This window comes from Rutidosis leptorrhynchoides, chromosome 6 (genome assembly GCF_046630445.1).
Source record: "Rutidosis leptorrhynchoides isolate AG116_Rl617_1_P2 chromosome 6, CSIRO_AGI_Rlap_v1, whole genome shotgun sequence".
Classification (NCBI taxonomy): Eukaryota; Viridiplantae; Streptophyta; class Magnoliopsida; order Asterales; family Asteraceae; genus Rutidosis; species Rutidosis leptorrhynchoides.
Window position 1 is genome coordinate 225,233,119 of NC_092338.1, and position 11,986 is coordinate 225,245,104.

Sequence of the window (11,986 nt, forward strand, 5' to 3'; positions counted from 1 at the left end):
AAATTTATTATTATTTTTATTAATATTAAGAATTAGTAACATTTATTAATTATTAGCATTGTTAATATTAAGCTTATTATCATTAATAACATTAGTAATAAAAGTGTTATTTTAGAATTATTATTATCATTAACAACATTATTATTATTATGATTATGAATATAAAGATTATTGTTATTGTTAATGTATTATAATTATCATTGTTATTATTATTATTAGTATCCTTATCAATATCATTTAAAAGTAGTATGATTAAAATTATAGAATTATCATTGTTATTATTAGAAATTGTTATTAGGACTAAAATGATAGTTATTATTATTATTACTAATAAAAGTATTAGCTACCATTTATTAATAGTATTACGATTATAGTCACCAATATGAATAATAATAATATTATTAGGATTACTAATTTATTATTTTTGTAATTGTTAGTATTATTGTTATTATTAACCTAAGTAGCATTTTAAACAATATCATTACTATTATAAGTATCATCATTATCAATAAAATTATTATTATTATGATGAGTAAATCATTGTTATCAAAACTATCATTTTTAACAAATAAATATTTTGTACATAAAATATATTCTTTACATGTACTAAAAGTATATTAATAATTCATATACAATATATCAAACATATTAATAGTATTTATATAAATACTTACATATAACCAACTAATGATTTTAAATATAATACTGATCATATAATATATATAGATATATTGATACAATTAAATATATAAATATTTATTATTTTAAATATATATACAAAATAAATAAATATAACATATAAAGTAAGATATAATATAAGTAAAAGTTTTAATGTATTTTAGAATAGATTCTATATAACTAAAAATATATAAATAACAAATACTAATAACTTAAATTATGTGATTCCATTATATGTTTTAATAAATATACAAATGATATAGGTTCGTGAATCTGAGGCCAACCCTGCATTGTTCAATATAGTTATATGTATTTTTACTACAAAATACAGTATGGTGAGTTTCATTTGCTCCCTTTTTAAATGCTTTTGCTATATATATTTTTGGGACTGAGAATACATGCGCTGCTTTTATAAATGTTTTACGAAATAGACACAAGTACTTAAAATTACATTCTATTGTTGGATTATTAACCGAATATCGCACTTCAAGTCTGGTAACCTAAGAATTTAGGGAAATGGCCCTTGATTGACCCGAATCCTAAAGATAGATCTATGGACCTTGACAAGTCCCATTCGGGGTATGAATGCTTTAGTATTTCGATATTATTATTATACAGACGAGAGGTTCTGTTTGGGGATATTCTATGCATTAAGCTAACGTCGGTTACTAGGTGTTCAATCCATATGAATGATATTTTTGTCTCTATGCATGGGACGCTTATTTATGAGAACTGGAAATGAAAACTTTGTGGTCTATTAAAATGATGGAAATGATTATTTATGTTAAACTAATGAACTCACCAACCTTTTGGTTGACACTTTAAAGTATGTTTATTCTCAGGTATGAAAGAAGTCTTCCGCTGTGCAATTGCTCATTTTAAAGATATTACTTGGAGTTATTCATGGCATATTTCAAAAGACATTGCATTCGAGTCGTTGAGTTCGTCAAGATTATTATTATGTCAATTATAGTAAGATATATTATGAAATGGTATGCATGCCGTCAACTTTCAATGTAATGAAAGATTGTCTTTTCAAAAACGAATGCAATATTTGTAAAATGTATCATATAGAGGTCAAGTACCTCGCGATGTAACCAACAGTTGTGAATCATTTATAATCAATATGGACTTCATCCGGATGGATTAGGATCGGTCGCTTTAGTTGGTATCAGAGCGGAGGTCTTAGCGAACCAGGTCTGCATTAGTGTGTCTACCTGATAAGTCGTTAGGATGCATTAGTGAGTCTGGACTTCGACCGTGTCTGCATGCCAAAAGTTTTGCTTATCATTCGTGTCGAAAATCATCTACTTATTATCCTTAGGAAATTACCTGCTTATCATCCCTAGTCTAGACACATCTTACTGCATTGATTGCATGAATAGTGTATAGACAAAATTCATATCTTAGCGTACCTGTTATTATTACCTTTGCTTGACAGCTTCCGTAGATTCCTCCGTAACTTATGGGATTTTAGTATTATATATGCATATGTAAATTCTGTATTGCAGGATACTAATCTATATCCTATAATCTATTTCTTATTTTAAATCCTTCATCTGATCGTACGAGATAAATCCCTCAACCAGTTCGAGTCCCTCAGATTTCGATAGCTATTCCGACAGCTATTCCGACATGGATATTCACCTAAGCTCCAAAAATAGCATCACCAGAATGAATCAACCAATCATCCATCCTCAATTCATTTGATGGGTTCATAGTTGACTTAATCAATGGAGATGAGTAGAAAGCGATTCTTTCCACCCACCAACCTACACTCTTGGCAAAGAATCTGAAGCACTTACCGACAAACCAATTCGAAACACCATTTTCACCATCATTTCCTGAATATCTCGCTATGATTATGTAATATCTAAAATTCTAAACTTTTTTCATTCGCTCGTTCCGACCGACAATCATCCCGAAATAATAGAAAAAGTTAGCGAACTTCGCGCTCGAGTAATCAATTTGGAGAATATGGTGCAAAATCTACCAGGTTCAACAACACCACCGGCACCAACAGTACCATCAGTAACAGAACCAGTACTATCAACAATCCATGCCTCAACATCTCATTCTGTACCTCGAGTATAATTATCGTTCCACGAATCGTTCTACATCATTTATCTTCGTTCAACATGGCAATTATATAATCTCTAATGTTTTAGAGATTATATATTCTTATTATAACGGTAAATCAAATGAGTCTAATATCATATTGACTCATTAAATCCATGATTACATCTGAAGAAAATATATATGTATATATGTTTTCATAAAGATTGTAATTAAAAATCCTTTTGTACAAACTGTTAATGATGAAAATATTTTAACGGGTAGGTAATACCCAAGGAATATTTAAGATTCACATTAATAAGTTACACTATACATTCTTCAAAGCTGATTCAACAGTCATTTACTATCCTACTTACATCCACCGATATACAAATCCGTTCACCACAGAATAACCATTTTCATCCAATTTTATATTTGGATTTTGATTTATTAGAATCCAACAAGTGGCATAGTGAAGAAAACATTTGACAAATAAAATTTGTTAGAAACAAACAAATTAACTATGAGAAATTTTGTTAAGAATCCACGCTAACTGTTCCTAGATAACTGATTACATTTTATTTATCGCAATTTAATTATCGCAATTTACATTTTCGCAATTTTATTTTTCGTCATTTAATTTCTGTTATTTACTTTACGCACTTTATTTATCGTCATTTAATTTCTGTTATTTATTTTTACGCACTTTAAATATCGGGACACGTATACAAGGTTCTGACATATCATATCGACGCATACATATATATATATATATATATATATATATATATATATATATATATATATATATATATATATATATATATATATATATATATATATTATTTAGAATAACCATAGACACTCTATATGCAGTAATGATCGAGTTCTCTATACAGGGTTGAGGTTGATTCTATAATAATATATATACTTTGAGTTGTGATCGAGTCTGAGACATGTACACGGGTCATGATACGTATTAATTAATTCGAATACTATATATTAAACTATATATGAATTATTGGACTGTTAACTGTGGACTATCAACATTGAACAATTAAAATAAATTAAAATATTGATTATTACATATGAAACTAAACAATTCTTCAAGTTTGCCACTTGATTTCATCTTAAACCTCATTTGTATCTTGACGATTACAATATGCATTCAAACCTTTCATGATTCTTGAAAACACCTCAATCGAGAGGATGAACCAACTGCATCTCATCTAAGGAAGAAAAGATCGATGCATATAGTTATGCACCTGAAAACACTCAGAACCTGAGTAAACGTTTAACACATATCTGTGCTATCTCTTTTGGCATTGTTACTGCTGAAATTAACATTATAACTCTTTTCAAATTAGCCAAATTTGTCACAGCCCCAACAAGTCAACTTCAACTTTTAAGTCGGACTAGCCTTACTATAACCTTGATATATATGTGTGCTCTTTTATTGTTACCGGGGAACCTTTTATATTCCACCATATTACCAGCAGATGTACCAACAACCTCGTCGCTCCGTGGTTTAAATCCCTCCGACAAATCATAATATTTATCTATTGAAGTCTCATCATGTACTCATCCGCATCTTGTAACAAGAATTGCCATACCAATTACCGGGAATCAGCAAATCTGTATTGTGAGTCTCGCAACGTTTCCACATCAACAGTTATGTGTATCCATATAACATTTATCTCTTAGAACTAAGATCTTCCATTCTGAAATTTTGAAAAGCACCCAGTCTGTGAATTAATACTCTGAATTTTGAAAAGTTGAATGAAGCAACAAAAACTGTAAGCGACCTCAACAGCCAAAAGTTGATGATAAAGAATTGTATGTTGGCAAAGCTCAGAAAAAGTTTGAAACTGAAAAATTGATTGAGCAAACTATGAAGGAGTCTCTGAACAATCACAAGGACTAAACTTGTGCATTAAGAATCCTGATGATTCTGTTTCTGATGAAATCTTTAGCGAATACCTTGCTTCTGACTCCAAACTCTTGCGGACAAATTTTCTGCACCATCCTTCGATATTAGAAATTCCAAGATATCATAGTATCTTTTATTATAAATATCCTCCATATTTATGAAGATATTTTCATAACTATTCTTATCTGAAATCATTAAATCTCTTCATGCTATCAGTGTTACATCATATAGAAACTGTTAGTTTCTATATTCTGTAAACTTTCGAGCTTAAAATATGAATGTTATTGAAGTAATGTTGGGAACTGTAGCATGAGTTAGTATAATATAATAACACTTGATCAACATGATTATATTACAGTAAGTCATGCTGAGTTTCTAAATGGACTGTGATGATTTACAGATCATAACGTCATCATGTGCCATGTTACACGACTCTTACATTCTGTCTAATCTATAAACATATCAAGAACATATTTTTCTTGATAGTCCTATCTTTCCTTGAATTCTGGTAATTTGACAAGTCAAATTGTGCTATTACTGTTTCTTTCTTAGGACATTAACAATGTTCATTCTGAAACTTATATCTACGAATTCTGGACCATTACAAGAGATGCTTAATCCCAAGAAGAAGAAACGAAGGGACAAAGCTCCGAAATAGAAATTGGAGTATAAATCGCAGCAAATAGGGGGAGTATTAACTGGGGATGACAATGATTATAGAAAACAGGAGCAAGGACTTCGAAGTATAAGGGAAGATATAAAGCCCGATAACAACACATAAACTACAAACCGTGTATATCAATGTTTATCGCAACATAAAGACACGGGAGAATTAAAAACACTATAACATCAAGGGCGAAGTACAAGAAAGCAGATTCCTCCGGTGGAAGTTGGAAAAGGAGAATGATTGTTGTGATAGTAAGGATAAGGACCAGGATCGGAATTGGATTAAGTATTCTCACAATCTTTTGAATTTGAGAATTGAGTATAGAAGTGGTGAAAATAATGGAACGAAAGAGGTTCATTTATAATGGGAGTATCAGACGTTGAAATCGAAACAGATTATCACATTTAATTAGAGAGATCTTAAATTTCTTATTCTCGAGGAAATCAGATCTTATTCAGATTTCAAAGATTTTCTTCAAATCCCTTGAATTCCGGAATTCAACCAAGACGACGTCAAAAGTTAAGACGAATCTTTACTTTTCCTATTTCACTCTTTCGTGATAGCTTCACTCATACGCTTCGAATAATCAAAATGTTTTATCTGTATTACTCACTGATGATAAAAACTTTAAATTTTAGCTCGTATGCGTCATGAAAACGTATTTGTTGTCAGCCATGACCATTCCAATCAAATTTCGGAACGAAATTTCTTTAACGGGTAGGTACTGTGACGACCCAGAAATTTCCGACCAAATTTAAACTTTAATCTTTATATGACCTCGACATGATGAGCAAAGTCTGTTAAACCGTGTCTCAAAGTTTTGGAATAGTTTACATATATTCATTTACCCCTTTGACTGTACCGATGATTCATAAACACTTGTTTGTAAATAAATATGTATATAAGAATATAATCATAAGTATATATATTTATATAATATTTTGAATTAATAAAGTATACTTTAATCATTAGGAATTTATAATATAGAATAATAAATAGAATGAAAAAGTTTCTATTATATTATTATGAATTTATATATTAAAAATTATTAATATGTAATATTTAAAAGTAATTACAAGCTAAAAATATAAATGATATATCAGTACCATTATTATTATTTTCATTATTAATGATAGTAACAATTTTTGTATTTGTATTACCAATATTATGGATACATAAAAAAATTTGATATACGTAAGTTGTATCATTATTATCATTTTAAATAAAATTTATTAAACTTTGTATTATCGTACTATTATGTTAATTAGTCTATTTATCAATAATATTACTTTTAGTAATATTATTAATTGTTAATAATATTATTATTAGTATTAATATATATTTGTTAATTATGAAACTTAGGAATTATAAGCAGATATATATGATTATATATAAATCGAAAATACATAAATACATAAACAAATATTAATTTCAGTTAAATATATATTGATAAATACGTGTATAAAAAAATAAAAATAAAAAATATAAATAAAGTATATATACGTATAAAGTAAATACAGGTATATAGGATTATCTGTTTACTGACGAAGTCTGTATCATCGCTACTCTTCTGTTTATTCTGTCTATTTATTTGAGAAACATACAGATATATATATCCATCGAATCTAGTACACACTTTTACCTGTTTCACTATTTTTTTTTTCTTTTCTTTCTTTTTCTATGATATTAGGTAATACTTGTGATATCCTGTCTCCTAAAATCTCACTAACAAACATAAATTGATATCACCTTGTCTGCTGCAATCAACCAATCGATTATCATCCTCTATATCATTAGTGCATAATGCTAATTATTATTATTATTGCAAACTGGATTTAAAAACCCAAAAGAAGTCGAGGAACTGCCCTGTACGCCAAGAAATTTTACCATAAACCAAATTTGAACTGATTTTCAAAATCCAACAATACAATCACGTTTGGAATCAGCAATATGAACTATCTATAAGTTTTAAAGCTTTAATTCTTTCGTTTGATTTTCAATTTTGGAGTCAAAGCTATTTTTTAAAAAGTCAACATAATTGTTCATCACGAAATTAAAACTTGTTTTGGTGTTTCGGATTAAATTAACGAACCAGAAAGATTACATAAAAGATTTAGAACTTAGTTCGTGTTTAAACTTTTGTCTAAAACTTCCTTGAAATCAAAATCAAATTTTATTTTTTTGTTGTAGTACCGTCGCTATACAGCAGTTTTTTTTTTATATATATTTTTTTTCATTTATTCGTTTACAATTAAGTCTAGGATTGATATATGATGTTATATATTGATTGAAAGTTCTAAACTGAGTTTGCAAATCGTGATTTTGATTTCAAATTGGGTTTTAACACGATTAAAAGGAAAGAGAGGATGAGCAACAGAAAACCGTTTAAATATATTTGGGTATGGAATTTAATCAGGAAATGGACAGTAGCTCAGTTGGTTAAGGGTGTTTATGGGTTTTCGTGAGGTCGCGAGTTCGATTCTCGAACGCAGCATTTCTTTTTATTCAAAGATTTAAGGGGTATAATTTGCTATTTTCTATTATTATTAATTATATTGTTATTATTACATATATCATAATTATAATTATTGTTATTAAGTATTGGTATTATTATTAATATTAATATTATTATTATTATTATTATTATTATTATTATTATTAAGTATTATGAATATCATTATTACGATTATGATTATTATTATTATAAATATGAAAATAATAAAATTTATTATTATTTTCATTAATATTAAGAATTAGTAACATTTATTAATTATTAGCATTGTTAATATTAAGCTTATTATCATTAATAACATTAGTAATAAAAGTGTTATTTTAGAATTATTATTATCATTAACAACATTATTATTATTATGATTATGAATATAAAGATTATTGTTATTGTTTAATGTATTATAATTATCATTGTTATTATTATTATTATTATTATTATTATTATTATTATTATTATTATTATTATTATTATTATTATTATTATTATTATTATTATTATTATTATTATTATTATTATTATTATTATCCTTATCAATATAATTTAAAAGTAGTATGATTAAAATTATAGAATTATCATTGTTATTATTAGAAATTGTTATTAGGACTAAAATGATAGTTATTATTATTATTACTAATAAAAGTATTAGTTACCATTTATTAATAGTATTACGATTATAGTCACCAATATGAATAATAATAGTATTATTAGGATTACTAATTTATTATTTTTGTAATTGTTAGTATTATTGTTATTATTAACCTAAGTAGCATTTTAAACAATATCATTACTATTATAAGTATTATCATTATCAATAAAATTATTATTATTATGATGAGTAAATCATTGTTATCAAAACTATCATTTTTAACAAATAAATATTTTGTACATAAAATATATTCTTTACATGTACTAAAAGTACATTAATAACTCATATACAATATATCAAACATATTAATAGTATTTATATAAATACTTACATATAACCAACTAATGATTTTAAATATAATACCGATCATATAATATATATATATATATATATATATATATATATATATATATATATATATATATATATATATATATATATATATATATATATATATATATATATATAGATATATTGATACAATTAAATATATAAATATTTATTATTTTAAATATATATATAAAATAAATAAATATAACATATAAAGTAAGATATAATATAAGTAAAAGTTTTAATGTATTTTAGAATAGATTCTATATAACTAAAAATATATAAATAACAAATACTAATAACTGAAATTATGTGATTCCATTATATGCTTTAATAAATATACAAATGATATAGGTTCGTGAATCCGAGGCCAACCCTGCATTGTTCAATATAGTTATATGTATTTTTACTACAAAATACAGTATGGTGAGTTTCATTTGCTCCCTTTTTAAATGCTTTTGCTATATATATTTTTTGGACTGAGAATACGTGCGCTGCTTTTATAAATATTTTAAGAAATAGACACAAGTACTTAAAATTACATTCTATGGTTGGATTATTAACCGAATATTTCCCTTCAAGTCTGGTAACCTAAGAATTTAGGGAAATGGCCCCTGATTGATGCGAATCCTAAAGATAGATCTATGGACCTTGACAAGTCCCATTCGGGGTACGAATGCTTTAGTACTTCAAGATTATTATTATACAGACGAGAGGTTCTGTTTGGGGATATTCTATGCATTAAGTTAACGTCAGTTACCAGGTGTTCAATCCATATGAATGATATTTTTGTCTCTATGCATGGGACGCTTATTTATGAGAACTGGAAATGAAAACTTTGTGGTCTATTAAAATGATGGAAATGATTATTTATGTTAAACTAATGAACTCAACAACCTTTTGGTTGACACTTTAAAGAATGTTTATTCTCAGGTATGAAAGAAGTCTTCCGCTGTGCAATTGCTCATTTTAAAAATATTACTTGGAGTCATTCATGGCATATTTTAAAAGATGTTGCATTCGAGTCGTTGAGTTCATCAAGATTATTATTATGTCAATTATAGTTAGATATATTATGAAATGGTATGCATGCCGTCAACTTTCGATGTAATGAAAAATTGTCTTTTCAAAAACGAATGCAATATTTGTAAAATGTATCATATAGAGGTCAAGTACCTCGCGATGTAACCAACAGTTGTGAATCGTTTATAATCAATATGGACTTCGTCCGGATGGATTAGGATTGGTCGCTTCAATGCGTGCTGCCTTGTACAACGTACGGTTACATCGTTCGACTACTCCATTTTGTTGAGGAGTCCTTGTAGTAGAGTACTTGTGTTCAATGCCTTGATCTCTTAAATAACTATCAAGCTGGTCATTCTTAAATTCCGTCCCATTATCCGTTCAAATGCTCTTAACATGTTTGTTAAAATAGCGTTGAGTTTTCTTGATGAACTCATTGATAATGGCGGGTGTCTCGAATTTGGCTCGTAAAATAAAAATCCATGTATATCGAGTATAATCATCAACGATGACAAGCACATGTTTCCAGCCACCGAGGCTACAAACTTTCACTACAAGAAAAAATGTTATCTTAGGACCCCCAAAAGGGTCCTAAAAAGCCCATTCTTAGGACCTTTGGCCTGATAAGACCCTCAAACCAGTGGACGTATAGGTGGGCGTCCTATTAACCAAAAAGGGTCCTAACGGCCATAGGACCATTTTCATGAGTCATATTAACAACATAGAAAGGGTCCTTATAGAGTGACATATTAGGATCCTTTATAATATATTATGACGCATAAATGTGTATTGTTAGAACATATTAGGACTCCAAAAAAGTGTACTAATATAATTTAGTACCACAAAAAAGGGTCCTAATATAACTAGATGTTAATTAACTACCACAAAAAGGGTCCTAATATAATTTAGTACCACAAAAAAGGATCCTAATAAAACTAGATGTTAATTAAGTACCACAGAAAAGGGTCCTAATATAATTTAGTACCACAAAAAAGGGTCCTAGTATAACTATATGTTAATTAAGTATCACAAAAAAGGGTCCTTATAAGTAGATGTTAATTTTGTACCACAAAAAAGGGTCCTAATATAATTATACGTTAGTACCAAAAAAGAGTCCTAACAAGTAATAGGAGTTTCGAATATTCGGTTCGAATATTCGGGTCGATTTCGGGTTTCGGGTCAGGTTATGGTAATTGGGCCTTTCAATGAAAAGGTCGCACATAAACCACTAGACTATCAATGCTTTTGAATATTGAATGGAAGTTCAATTATATAATACTTAAATCATTTTTGTAACAAAAGTGAAATAATGCGACTTAAATAGTAAATGTCATAAGTGCATTTTTTCGAAATCACAATTTAAGGGTCCTATGATAATTAGGACCTTAAATACCCAAGTGTCCTATTGTTATGACCTTATATCTTGTTGGTTACTCATTATGAGACACCAACAAAATAATTTCCTAACAAGTCCATTTTTATGAAACCACAATTTAAGGGTCCTATGATAATTAGGACATTAAATACCCAAATGTCCTATTTTTATGACCTTATTATCTTGTTGCCCACTCATTATGAGACACCAACACGATATTGTCCTAATAAGTCCATTTTTTTTGCAACCACAATTTAAGGGTCCTATGATAATTAGGACCTTAAATACCCAAGCGTCCTATTATTATGACCTTATTATTTTGTTGGTCACTCATTATGAGACACCAACAAGATAATATCCTAATAAGTCCATTTTTAGCAACCATAATTTAAGAGTCCTATGATAATTAGGACCTTAAATACCCAAACGTCATATTTTTATAACCTTATTATCTTGTTGGTCACTCATTATGAGACACCAACAAGATAATGTCCTAATAAGTACATTTTTTCGCAACCAAAATTTAAGGGTCCTATGATAATTAGGACCTTAGATACCCAAGAGTCCTTTTGTTATGACCTTATATCTAGTTGGTCACTCATTATGCGACACTAACAAGATAATGCCCTAATAAGTCAATTTTTTCGCAACCACAATGTAAGAGTCCTATGATAATTAGGACCTTAAATACCCATGCGTCCTATTGTTATGACCTTATTATCTTGTTGGTCACTCATTATGAGACACCAACAAAATAATGTCCTAATAAG